The sequence below is a fragment of the Hibiscus syriacus genome, unplaced genomic scaffold, assembly GCF_006381635.1.
Source record: "Hibiscus syriacus cultivar Baekdansim isolate YM2019G1 unplaced genomic scaffold, ASM638163v2 tig00110840_pilon, whole genome shotgun sequence".
NCBI lineage: Eukaryota > Viridiplantae > Streptophyta > Magnoliopsida > Malvales > Malvaceae > Hibiscus > Hibiscus syriacus.
Window position 1 is genome coordinate 15,735 of NW_024062887.1, and position 9,803 is coordinate 25,537.

The following is a 9,803-nucleotide window of genomic DNA, read 5'->3' on the forward strand; positions in this document are numbered from 1 at the left end:
ATTCATTCACCTACCAAATGACGAGTTAGTTCTCGCAAACACCAAGACAAAACAAATTAGAAAACATTCAGGCCGGGGTACCTTAAAAAACAGAGCATCGAGTTGGAACAATGTCGAAAGGTTTTCTCCCCACAATTTCAGATATCTATCTTTCCAACATCCAGAAGCTGAAAATCGCGCTCTCAGGCTACCCAATGATGCATTGCTTGCTCTTCCACCTCACCAACTTTATTCATCAAAACAGAGCATCGCCATTTTAGCTCTCGCGATGACCAAAACAATATGCATTTTATCCTCTCATCGCTCGAGAAAGCATAGATTTTACAGTTTAAATAACCCCTCATGGGTTCCATGAAAAATGCAACCAAAGCTACATTCTACCTTCTTTCAGAAAACAAAAAAAAAACTCGAATCTGCAGAGTCCTGAAGAACATGTCATCGGTGATGGGGCAAGTTTATCTTGATGGAAACAATGAAGCAGGATGGAGGTTTGATGATCTCAGCGGTACACTTGCTGAAGCTCCTGGTGGTACGATTGTCTTGAAGGTCACATACGAGTCTGAAGGATGGAAGTTTAAATGCAAGAGATTAGGAGGCAACAAGTACCACATCAGTGGCTCTGAGTGGACTCGTTTCTTCAATTGGGCGGGGAAGAAAGCTAGGGTCACTCTTTATTCCAAAGAAGACGGCCAGGACTTTCACCGTGTCCATGTGAAGTAGCAGGGAGCTTGATCGAGTATGGATGCTATTTGTGGGATTGAAGTCTTATATTTCTTCTTTTATTTCATAGATAAATCATGCATGTTTCTGTGATTTGCAGCTTTGTTTTGTTAAGGCAGGCAGCATTCTGCTGCATTGTCAAGGTCTTGTATTCCTTTTGAGGTTATCAATTAAATGTTTATTGGTTCTGTTCTATTACAAGCAGCTTCAATGTAAAATGGAAAAAATATAAAGACAGATTTTAACTTAAACTATAAAGACATATTTTACTCGAAACAGACTAATAGATCTCCTTATCTTTCCTGGTGTTGAGGCATTTGCTTCAGCCATGGATGTATTGATGTTCCAAAGTATGTATGCGTAAGGCTACATGAACAACTTCCAATTCCAAGTTCTCGGGTATAACATTTTCTTGTTTACTTGCTTATTAAGCACTGCCAAAACAAAGAATCAAGCACGCATGCCCATAATCTCTGTGGTTTGTCGAGGCATCAAGCCAACATCCACTAATCTTTACATGGGAGAGTTTCTTAGTCAAATTTCAAGGCATTACTGCCCGGGATTTCCCAAAAGTCTCTCGACTGCAGCATGGTCATTACCGGCGGTAGCTCCATAGCCTCTTGCGTATCATTGAAACCCATTTCTTGGAGTTGTTATAATTGTTGATCCGACTTGTAGAATAAAATTAAAAATTAGGGAACCATGATGTTAGAGATTAACAATAATAACCTATACAATTTTATGAGAGTTGTTTTCTAGAAATCAAGATTGGGGTAAGTGGATCCCCCCCCCCCCTTAAAATCATATCATGCATTTGAGAAATGTTTGAAGCAGATATACAAAATAGGTCTTGAAAACTGGAGTTCAAGGTCAAATTGCAGAACTGCACTTAATCTAAAGTGCATATTTACAAACACCAGACGTCTAGGCAGCATGAACAGAACTGGTACCGTAGGCGGAGACTGGATCCCGTGTCCTATGAAGAAACATTAGACAACAAGCTATTTACAGCCGCGTTGCACGGTTCGGATTAGTACATTGCAAACAAAATAATCACCATTTTTATAATGCAGCAGAGCGAATATTAGAATATCCAACATGCATATGTAGTGTCAAGATGAAGCAACTTTGTATAGCCTCTCGAGAGGAATGGACTGGTAATCAGATCACCCCACGATATATAGCATTAGGTCGATGGTCATCCATATTATTTACGTTTTTGTATCCATCGATCTCCATGACACCTGTGTAGCCTCTACGGGCTAGATATTCACGGTAGTCATCTTCTGTGTAGAAAATCATCTCTTCAGTGTGGTCTGGTATATGATCTGACTCGTCATAGAGGCACTTTTATAGCCAAACCTGAATGCAGGAGGTAAAAAATGCACAAAAAATAAGTACTTATTGTGTTATTCTCTTCTATCAGTGAAAAAATGTCAGCAATCATGTCCCCGAGATACATTTGATAGCAAAATGATGATGTCTTCACCAATCAGAATACCCAAACCCGACTCAACTTAATTTGATCATAAAATGTCAAACACCAAAACACATGACATGAAAATAACTTGTTAATTCCCTAAATGACCAGAATTATATCGTCTAAAGGCACCCATGCCGATGTTACCTTCATCAAGGTGGAGTGTATAATTCCCTAGAGGAATTTCCCTGTCGAGACTGCGAACCATATTGTCTTCATCCTCCAACCAAAATGAATGTTTCGTTCTCAATCTAAATGCAGATTTAATCGCCCCTCTGCATCCATGGTTCCGTATGACCGACAGTCTCCCACCTACCAAAAAGAACGTGAAAGAAAATGAGAAGTCGATATATGGAGTGGATATTCATTGAATTTAAAATTTTCATCTCCGCTCTCCAACTCCAAGGTGGAACTACACTGTTTGCAACTGCATCAGCTGTTGTGATAGCAAGAGGATGTCCATCATGATCTAAACGTCTTTCAAGATTGAGTGTTGGCCTACCATTTGCTGCACACCAGAATACACAAGCAGAAGGAGATGCATAACATTTCAAATACATGATATTGAGAATAGATTGAAGACATGCTTCAGTAAGAAGTTATTTGCTCACTCCTCAGGGTACATAATTTTTACTTGTTAATTCAGTGTGGAAGTGCATCAATATGCCAGATTAACTTGACGAAAAAACAAGAATAAACGTGAAGAAAGCAAACTCAAATTACAACAACATACCTTCAACAGGACCAAATGATATGCCAGTATCATCAAAGCCTGCAAGAACCAAACCATATTGGCAAAGATAATGAAAATCATTATAATAGGATGCAAGACTTGATATATGTTGCAGTATGAATGTGAAATCAAAATCTCCAAAAGCAGGAGGTTAATACTTATATACTGCTTTTGTAAAGTGCTGTGCAACGGCAAGTTTATGTGAAGGGTGAAACCAGATGAAACCAAGAAAGCATAGAACGAAGTGAATGGACAAGGGATCCAGCAACAAAAGACAACAGAATGGAAATCGATAGACCAATAGTGATAATTATCTCTACCAAAATAAGAATTTAATTCTTAAACATATTTACTACTACTTCCCTGCTTTTATTACAGGTTGTTTCCTAAACTTTAAAGAAACCAGAAAAGCCCACTCCCTTCACGCCATATCTAAACCTAAAAAAACCAAAGAAGCCTCCTGCGCTTGTCTATGTAGAACTTCCTTGCTCTTATAGGCTATACTCTAAACTTTAAAGAAACCATAGAATAGAATCCCAGAATCCTACATCATGTTGAAACTATAAAGAAACCAAAGAAGCCTACAATCCTTACATCACATCAAAACTTTAAAGAAACCAAAGAAGCCTATAGCGCTTATTGACATTCGACTTCCCTGCTCTTACAGGCTATAATATACTAAACTTTATAGAACCAGAGAAATCTGCAGCCTTCACTCCATATCTGGAAGTTTCCTATCAAACTAAAAATTCCTGATCTGTTGAGCATGATTCATGCTTCAAGGACCTTGATCACGATACCATATTTCAAATCATGCAGTTTTTCTTTTGATATGGCACCTTGCTTCAAGAGCAGACATAATACATATATATATATAGCCATCTAAAACACCGCAATAAAGATATCAGCGGGAGTTTTGTCAATATCAACTTCATAAACATGATTAAAGCAAACAAAACTTCTTATAAAGCACTCATTATAACCATCGACAAAATTGGAAGCCTACTCAGTCAAAGTTATTTCAAATCAAAGAAATTCCCATAGTGAAATAACTAAAAGTAACCTTCTTTTCCCCCTTTCCCAATAGCAATTATAATGCCCTCATTTAAGTCACTTCGGGAAGAAACTTTAAACAAATTCAACCTAAAAACTAATAGCAACTTTATGACATGCTCCGACTCATCATTTCTCTTGAAGCGTCTGTTTCCAACATATTTTCAGGTATGGAAACGGGGATCTCACCTTCCAAGGTCCTAACAATAGCAATTCATAATTCCCTCTTAAGTCACTTTAGGGAGTAACTTTCAACAAATTCAACCACTAAAGCTTTCATCTGTCTTGAAATAACCACCAGAATAGAGCTTTTTACAAAGAATACCCACCATTCATCCCATGAACAACTGAACAAAAAAATTCCCACTTTCTAAAAATGCCAAGAGGAAAAGCCTAAAAATATAAACACACACCCTTATCAGCGAAATGCATAAATGAATCAGCTTTAGGAGTAGGGGTTGGGCTCTTGTAGGCATTCTTGGTCCTCTCCCTTAAAATCTCTTCAATTTCCTTGTAATAAGACATCTTGGCCGACCCACTCCCTCTATCTTGATGCTTAGCTTTCTTGAACTCTTTCAACAAGATCCTCCACTTTTCGGTACACATGGTGGGGGATCTATCGAATCGAACCCTTTCTCCCTCATCTTAGCCGAAATCTGCTCCCACAAATGCTTGTTGGATTTGGAAGTATGAAGAGGCCGTCCATTTCTCTTCGAAAGCCAAAAAGGCTGCGGGTTTCGTCTTGGACCCACGTCTCGGCTCGTTTTTTGGGGGCTTTGACTTCAGGATCTTCGTCGCTGCTTTCGCCAAAGATCATTTGCTGTTGCTGTTGATGTTGTTGGTGGTGGGGTGGGGGTGAGGCTGCTGGTGAGGTGGCAAATCGCCATTGGTTGTGACCTCGATGATCATGTCACGGGCGGCGACGGGACCATCCTCTTTGTATACGCCTATTGGGCGGGGCTTCTCCGATAAGTACATGGCCTGGCGATTTTGAATCTGAAGAAGAAAGAAGAAAGCGTTTAGCAGCTGCAGACGGTCGAGAAGTTGGAGTGAGCCTATACAAATGTTTGGAGTGAGCCTATACAAATGTATTTCTCAAAGTGTGAACTTGTCTTTCCTTTGGGCGTTGCGTTTTGCTGCTTCTCTTTCTATTTTCATGATCAGCCTTGTTGAGCCAAGCTCCCAATCCATTACTTAAAATAATATTAAAATTAAACAATATTATATATTCCATAAATAATTATTATATTATTGGATATGAATTAAAATTAAAAAATGGCCAAACTCACTAAATAATGTATTGGAAAAAAAATTCACAAGATATTATTTTCGAAAAATTAATTGTTGAAATGGGGCGATTGCTACAATAATTGTATTGGTCGCCAGGTGGTCCAAACGACCTATTTAGGTCGTCATGCAAGCGATGCGCTATTGTTTAGGTCGCCATGCAAGCTATGCGCCATTGTTGGTCGCCATGCAGGCCATGCCATATTCTATCATATATTGCTTAGTCCAAAGCGAGCAGTGTAGGGAGGAATTGAGGTTTTCATTTGAGCATTATATTAAAGTGGGGCTGTAAAAGCATTATATTAAAGTATATAATATTTATTAAATCCATTAATAATAAAATATTTTTATTTTTATTAATGGTTCAACACTTGGGCCACATGTGATATATTGGATGTTAGACACCATATTATTATTGTTATGGTAAAGTATATAAATATTTAATAAATTATATTAAAATAATTTTTTATTATTGAACCTATTAAGTAGTTTCAATTATCAATGAGAATGTTGTTTTCCTTAGAGATCATAGGTTCGAGCAACTCTTTCTACAGGGTGTGTACGCGTTATTAATGGTTAACTTCCGACCTTAGATAATTGTTAATTTTCAACAAAATGAATAATCGGGCACCATCTGTGTACTTTACTCTTATTATAAATATATTGATCAAATTAGTATAAAATGATCACTAAAACTTATCAAACTATTACAAGTGATCTTTAAACTTACTGAAATTTATAACTATTTTGTAACACGCAATGACCATTTTATAATGGCTTGATAAATTTAATGATTATGTTATAACAAACATCAATAACCAAAATATTTTTTACCACAATTTAATGATCATTTGTGTACGTTATCGTTGTTTATGATTATTTTGTATATATATAAATATATCCAAATTCAAATTTAACAATCATTTTATAACTTTTGAAATTTCAAGGACATAAAAAAAATCTCATTAAACAATCTAAATGGTTAATGGAAATATTGTTCTTTCTAGAGGCCTTAGGTTCAAACAACTGGATATGTAAGGTGTGTCTATGTTATTAATGATTAAGAAAAATTCTAAATCGATGATATATTGTAATTATCCTATACTATTTATAAAAAATATTTTAAAAAATATTATTAAAATACAATATACAACAAATAATAAGTAACTATTGATTTTGTGAACCCTAAACCCTAAAATATTTTGATTGTTACTGAAAACCTTTATAAATTCATGGTATGTTGAGGGCAATGAAAGGGGTAGAGGATGGTGATATCTACCATGATGGTGGTTACATATTTATTTTTATAAGAAGAAATTGATTGGAGGGGGAATGGTTAGGGTTTAGGGTTTTAATAACAACCAAAATATTTTAGGGCTTAGGGCTTAGGGTTTGCAAAAATCAATATATAACAAATAATTGGGTTTAGGATTTTTATCAACAACCAAAATATTTTAAGGTTTAGGGTTTAGAGTTTAAGGTTCATAAAATATTTTAGGATTTAGGGCTTAGGGTTATAAATTTTAGTAAGTTTAACCTTAAACCTTAAACTCTAAACCCTAAACCATAGACCTAAACATTAAACCTTAAACTCTAAAATATTTTTGCAAACAATAAACAATAAACCCAAATTATTTGTTGTATATTGATTTTGCGAACATTAATCCCTAAAATATTTTGGTTATTGCTAAAAACCGTGAACACTAAACACTAAACCCTAACCATTCTCCTTCCAATCAATTTCTTCTTATAAAAACAAATATGTAACCTTCATCATGGTAGATATCACCATCCTCTACCCCTTTCATTGCCCTCAACATACCATGAATTTATAAAGGTTTTTAGTAACAACCAAAATATTTTAGGGTTTAGGGTTCACAAAATCAATAGTTACTTATTATTTGTTGTATATTGTATTTTAATAATATATTTTAAAATATTATTTTTTTATAAATAGTATAGGATAATTACAATATATCACCGATTTAGAATTTTTCTTAATCATTAATAACATACACACACCTTACATATCCAGTTGTTTGAACCTAAGACCTCTAGAAAGAACAATATTTCCGTTAACCATTTAGATTGTTTAATGAGATTTTTTTATGTCCTTGAAACTTCAAAAGTTATAAAATGATTGTTAAATTTGAATTTGGATATATATATATATATATATATATATATATACAAAACAATCATAAACAACGATAACGTACACAAATGATCATTAAATTGCAGTAAAAAAATATTTTGGTTATTGATGTTTGTTATAACATAATCATTAAATTTATCAAGCCATTATAAAATGGTCATTGCGTGTTACAAAATAGTTATAAATTTCAGTAAGTTTAAAGATCACTTGTAATAGTTTGATAAGTTTTAGTGATCATTTTATACTAATTTGATCAATATATTTATAATAAGAGTAAAGTACACAGATGGTGCCCGATTATTCATTTCGTTGAAAATTAACAATTATCTAAGGTCGGAAGTTAACCAGTAATAACGCGTACACACCCTGTAGAAAGAGTTGCTCGAACTCATGATCTCTAAAGAAAACAACATTCTCATTTGATCATTGAAACTACTTAATAGGTTCAATAATAAAAAATTATTTTAATATAATTTAATAAATATTTATATACTTTACCATAACAATAATAATATGGTGTCTAACAACCAATATATCCCATGTGGCCCAAGTGTTGAACAGCTAAATTTTTTAGATAATGCGTTGAAAAAAAATTCGTCAAATATTGCTGTTGAAAAATTATTTTTTGAAATGGGGTTATTGTTACAGTAATCTTGCAGGTCGCCATGTAATCAAAACGACCAAACAGGTTGCCATGTAATCAAAACGACCAAACAAAGGTCGCCATGCACGCCCCGCGATATATGAACATTTGCGATGTTTCTTGTTTTTATACGTTATCTTAGCCTTACAAATGGCTCTTGGGGACCACCATTGTCCTTTGCTATTTTAGCTTTTGTTTTTGGCCAACGGTTAGTTCTTTCAAGAACACAATACAATAATACTCCTATTGTTTTGTGAATAAAAAAGTATCATTATTATTATTATTTTATGAATTTTCTTTTGGATATTTCTTGAATCCTGACTGCATCAAAATTAGATTATTTTTATATAAATTTAGAAATAAAAATCAACATTATTTTAAAATTTTAATTTAATATATTATACATAAACTTTAATTGTATACAATTATATATATATATATTAAATTCTAATTTGATAAGAAATTATTAAAACTAATTCTATATGTCCGATTGATAGAACTATTGAAATTTTAAAATCTGAACTAACTTTAATAGTTTGTTAGTTAAATAATTTAAGTTATATTTGTTTGTTGAATTTATATTATTTAAAAAATTTAGTTAATTAATTTAAGTTATGTTATAATAAAAAATAGTTTATTAGTTATTTCAGTTATATTTTAAAAAATTTAGTTTGTTAGTTTATTAGTTTAGGGTTTATAATTTAGAGTTTAGGGTTTTATGTTTCCGATTTTATTAGCATCAAAAACAATTTGTTAGTTATATATAAAAATATTTAATTAGTTTGTTAGTTATATAGTTTAAGTTATATTTTTTGTTGAATTTATATTATATAAAAAATTTAGTTAATTAGTTAATTAGTTTAAGTTATATTATAATAAAAAATAGTTCATTAGTTAGTTTAAGTTATATAAAAGAATAGTGTATTAGTTGTTTAAGGGGAAAATTCACGTTTAAGTTATGATTTAGGGTTTATAGTTTGTTAGTTTAGGGTTTATAGTTTATGGTTTAGGGTTTAGGGTTTATAGTTTATGATTTAAGGTTTAGTGTTTAGTGTTTAGGATTTAAGGTTTTAGGTTTCCACTCGTGTTGCATATACTATAAACCCTAAACCCTAACCTTAAATCATAAACTATAAACCTTAGTCTATAAACCCTAAACCAAAAACCAAAAACTATAAACCCTAAACAATAAACCTTAAATACTAGACCTTAGACCCTAAACCCTAAACTATAATTTAGTTTGTTAGTTTAGGGTTTAGGGTTTATAATTTAGGATTTAAGGTTTATTGTTTAGGGTTTATGGTATAAGATTTATAGTTTATGATTTAAGGTTAGGGTTTAGGGTTTATAGTATATGTAACATTAGTGGAAACCTTAAATCCTAAACACTAAACATTAAACCATAAACACTAAACTATAAATCCTAAACCCTAAACTAACAAACTAACAAACTAATTCTTTTATATAACTTAAATTAACTAATAAACTGTTTTTTATTATAATATAACTTAAACTAATTAACTAATTAACTAAATTTTTTATATAATATAAATTCAACAAACAAATATAACTTAAACTATTTAACTAACAAACTAATTAAATATTTTTATATATAACTAACAAACTATTTTTGATGCTAATAAACTTGGAAACCCTAAACCTAAACTCTAAACTAATAAACTAATAAACTATAAACCCTAAACTAACAAGCTAACAAACTAATTCTTTTATA

The 9,803-nt window shown here is 32.5% G+C and overlaps 1 pseudogene; it reads right to left on the bottom strand.

Moving 5' to 3' along the window:
* Nucleotides 1–1,513: 1,513 nt before the first annotated feature.
* LOC120143331 lies at nucleotides 1,514–5,116 on the bottom strand (annotated as a pseudogene).
* Nucleotides 5,117–9,803: the final 4,687 nt, after the last annotated feature.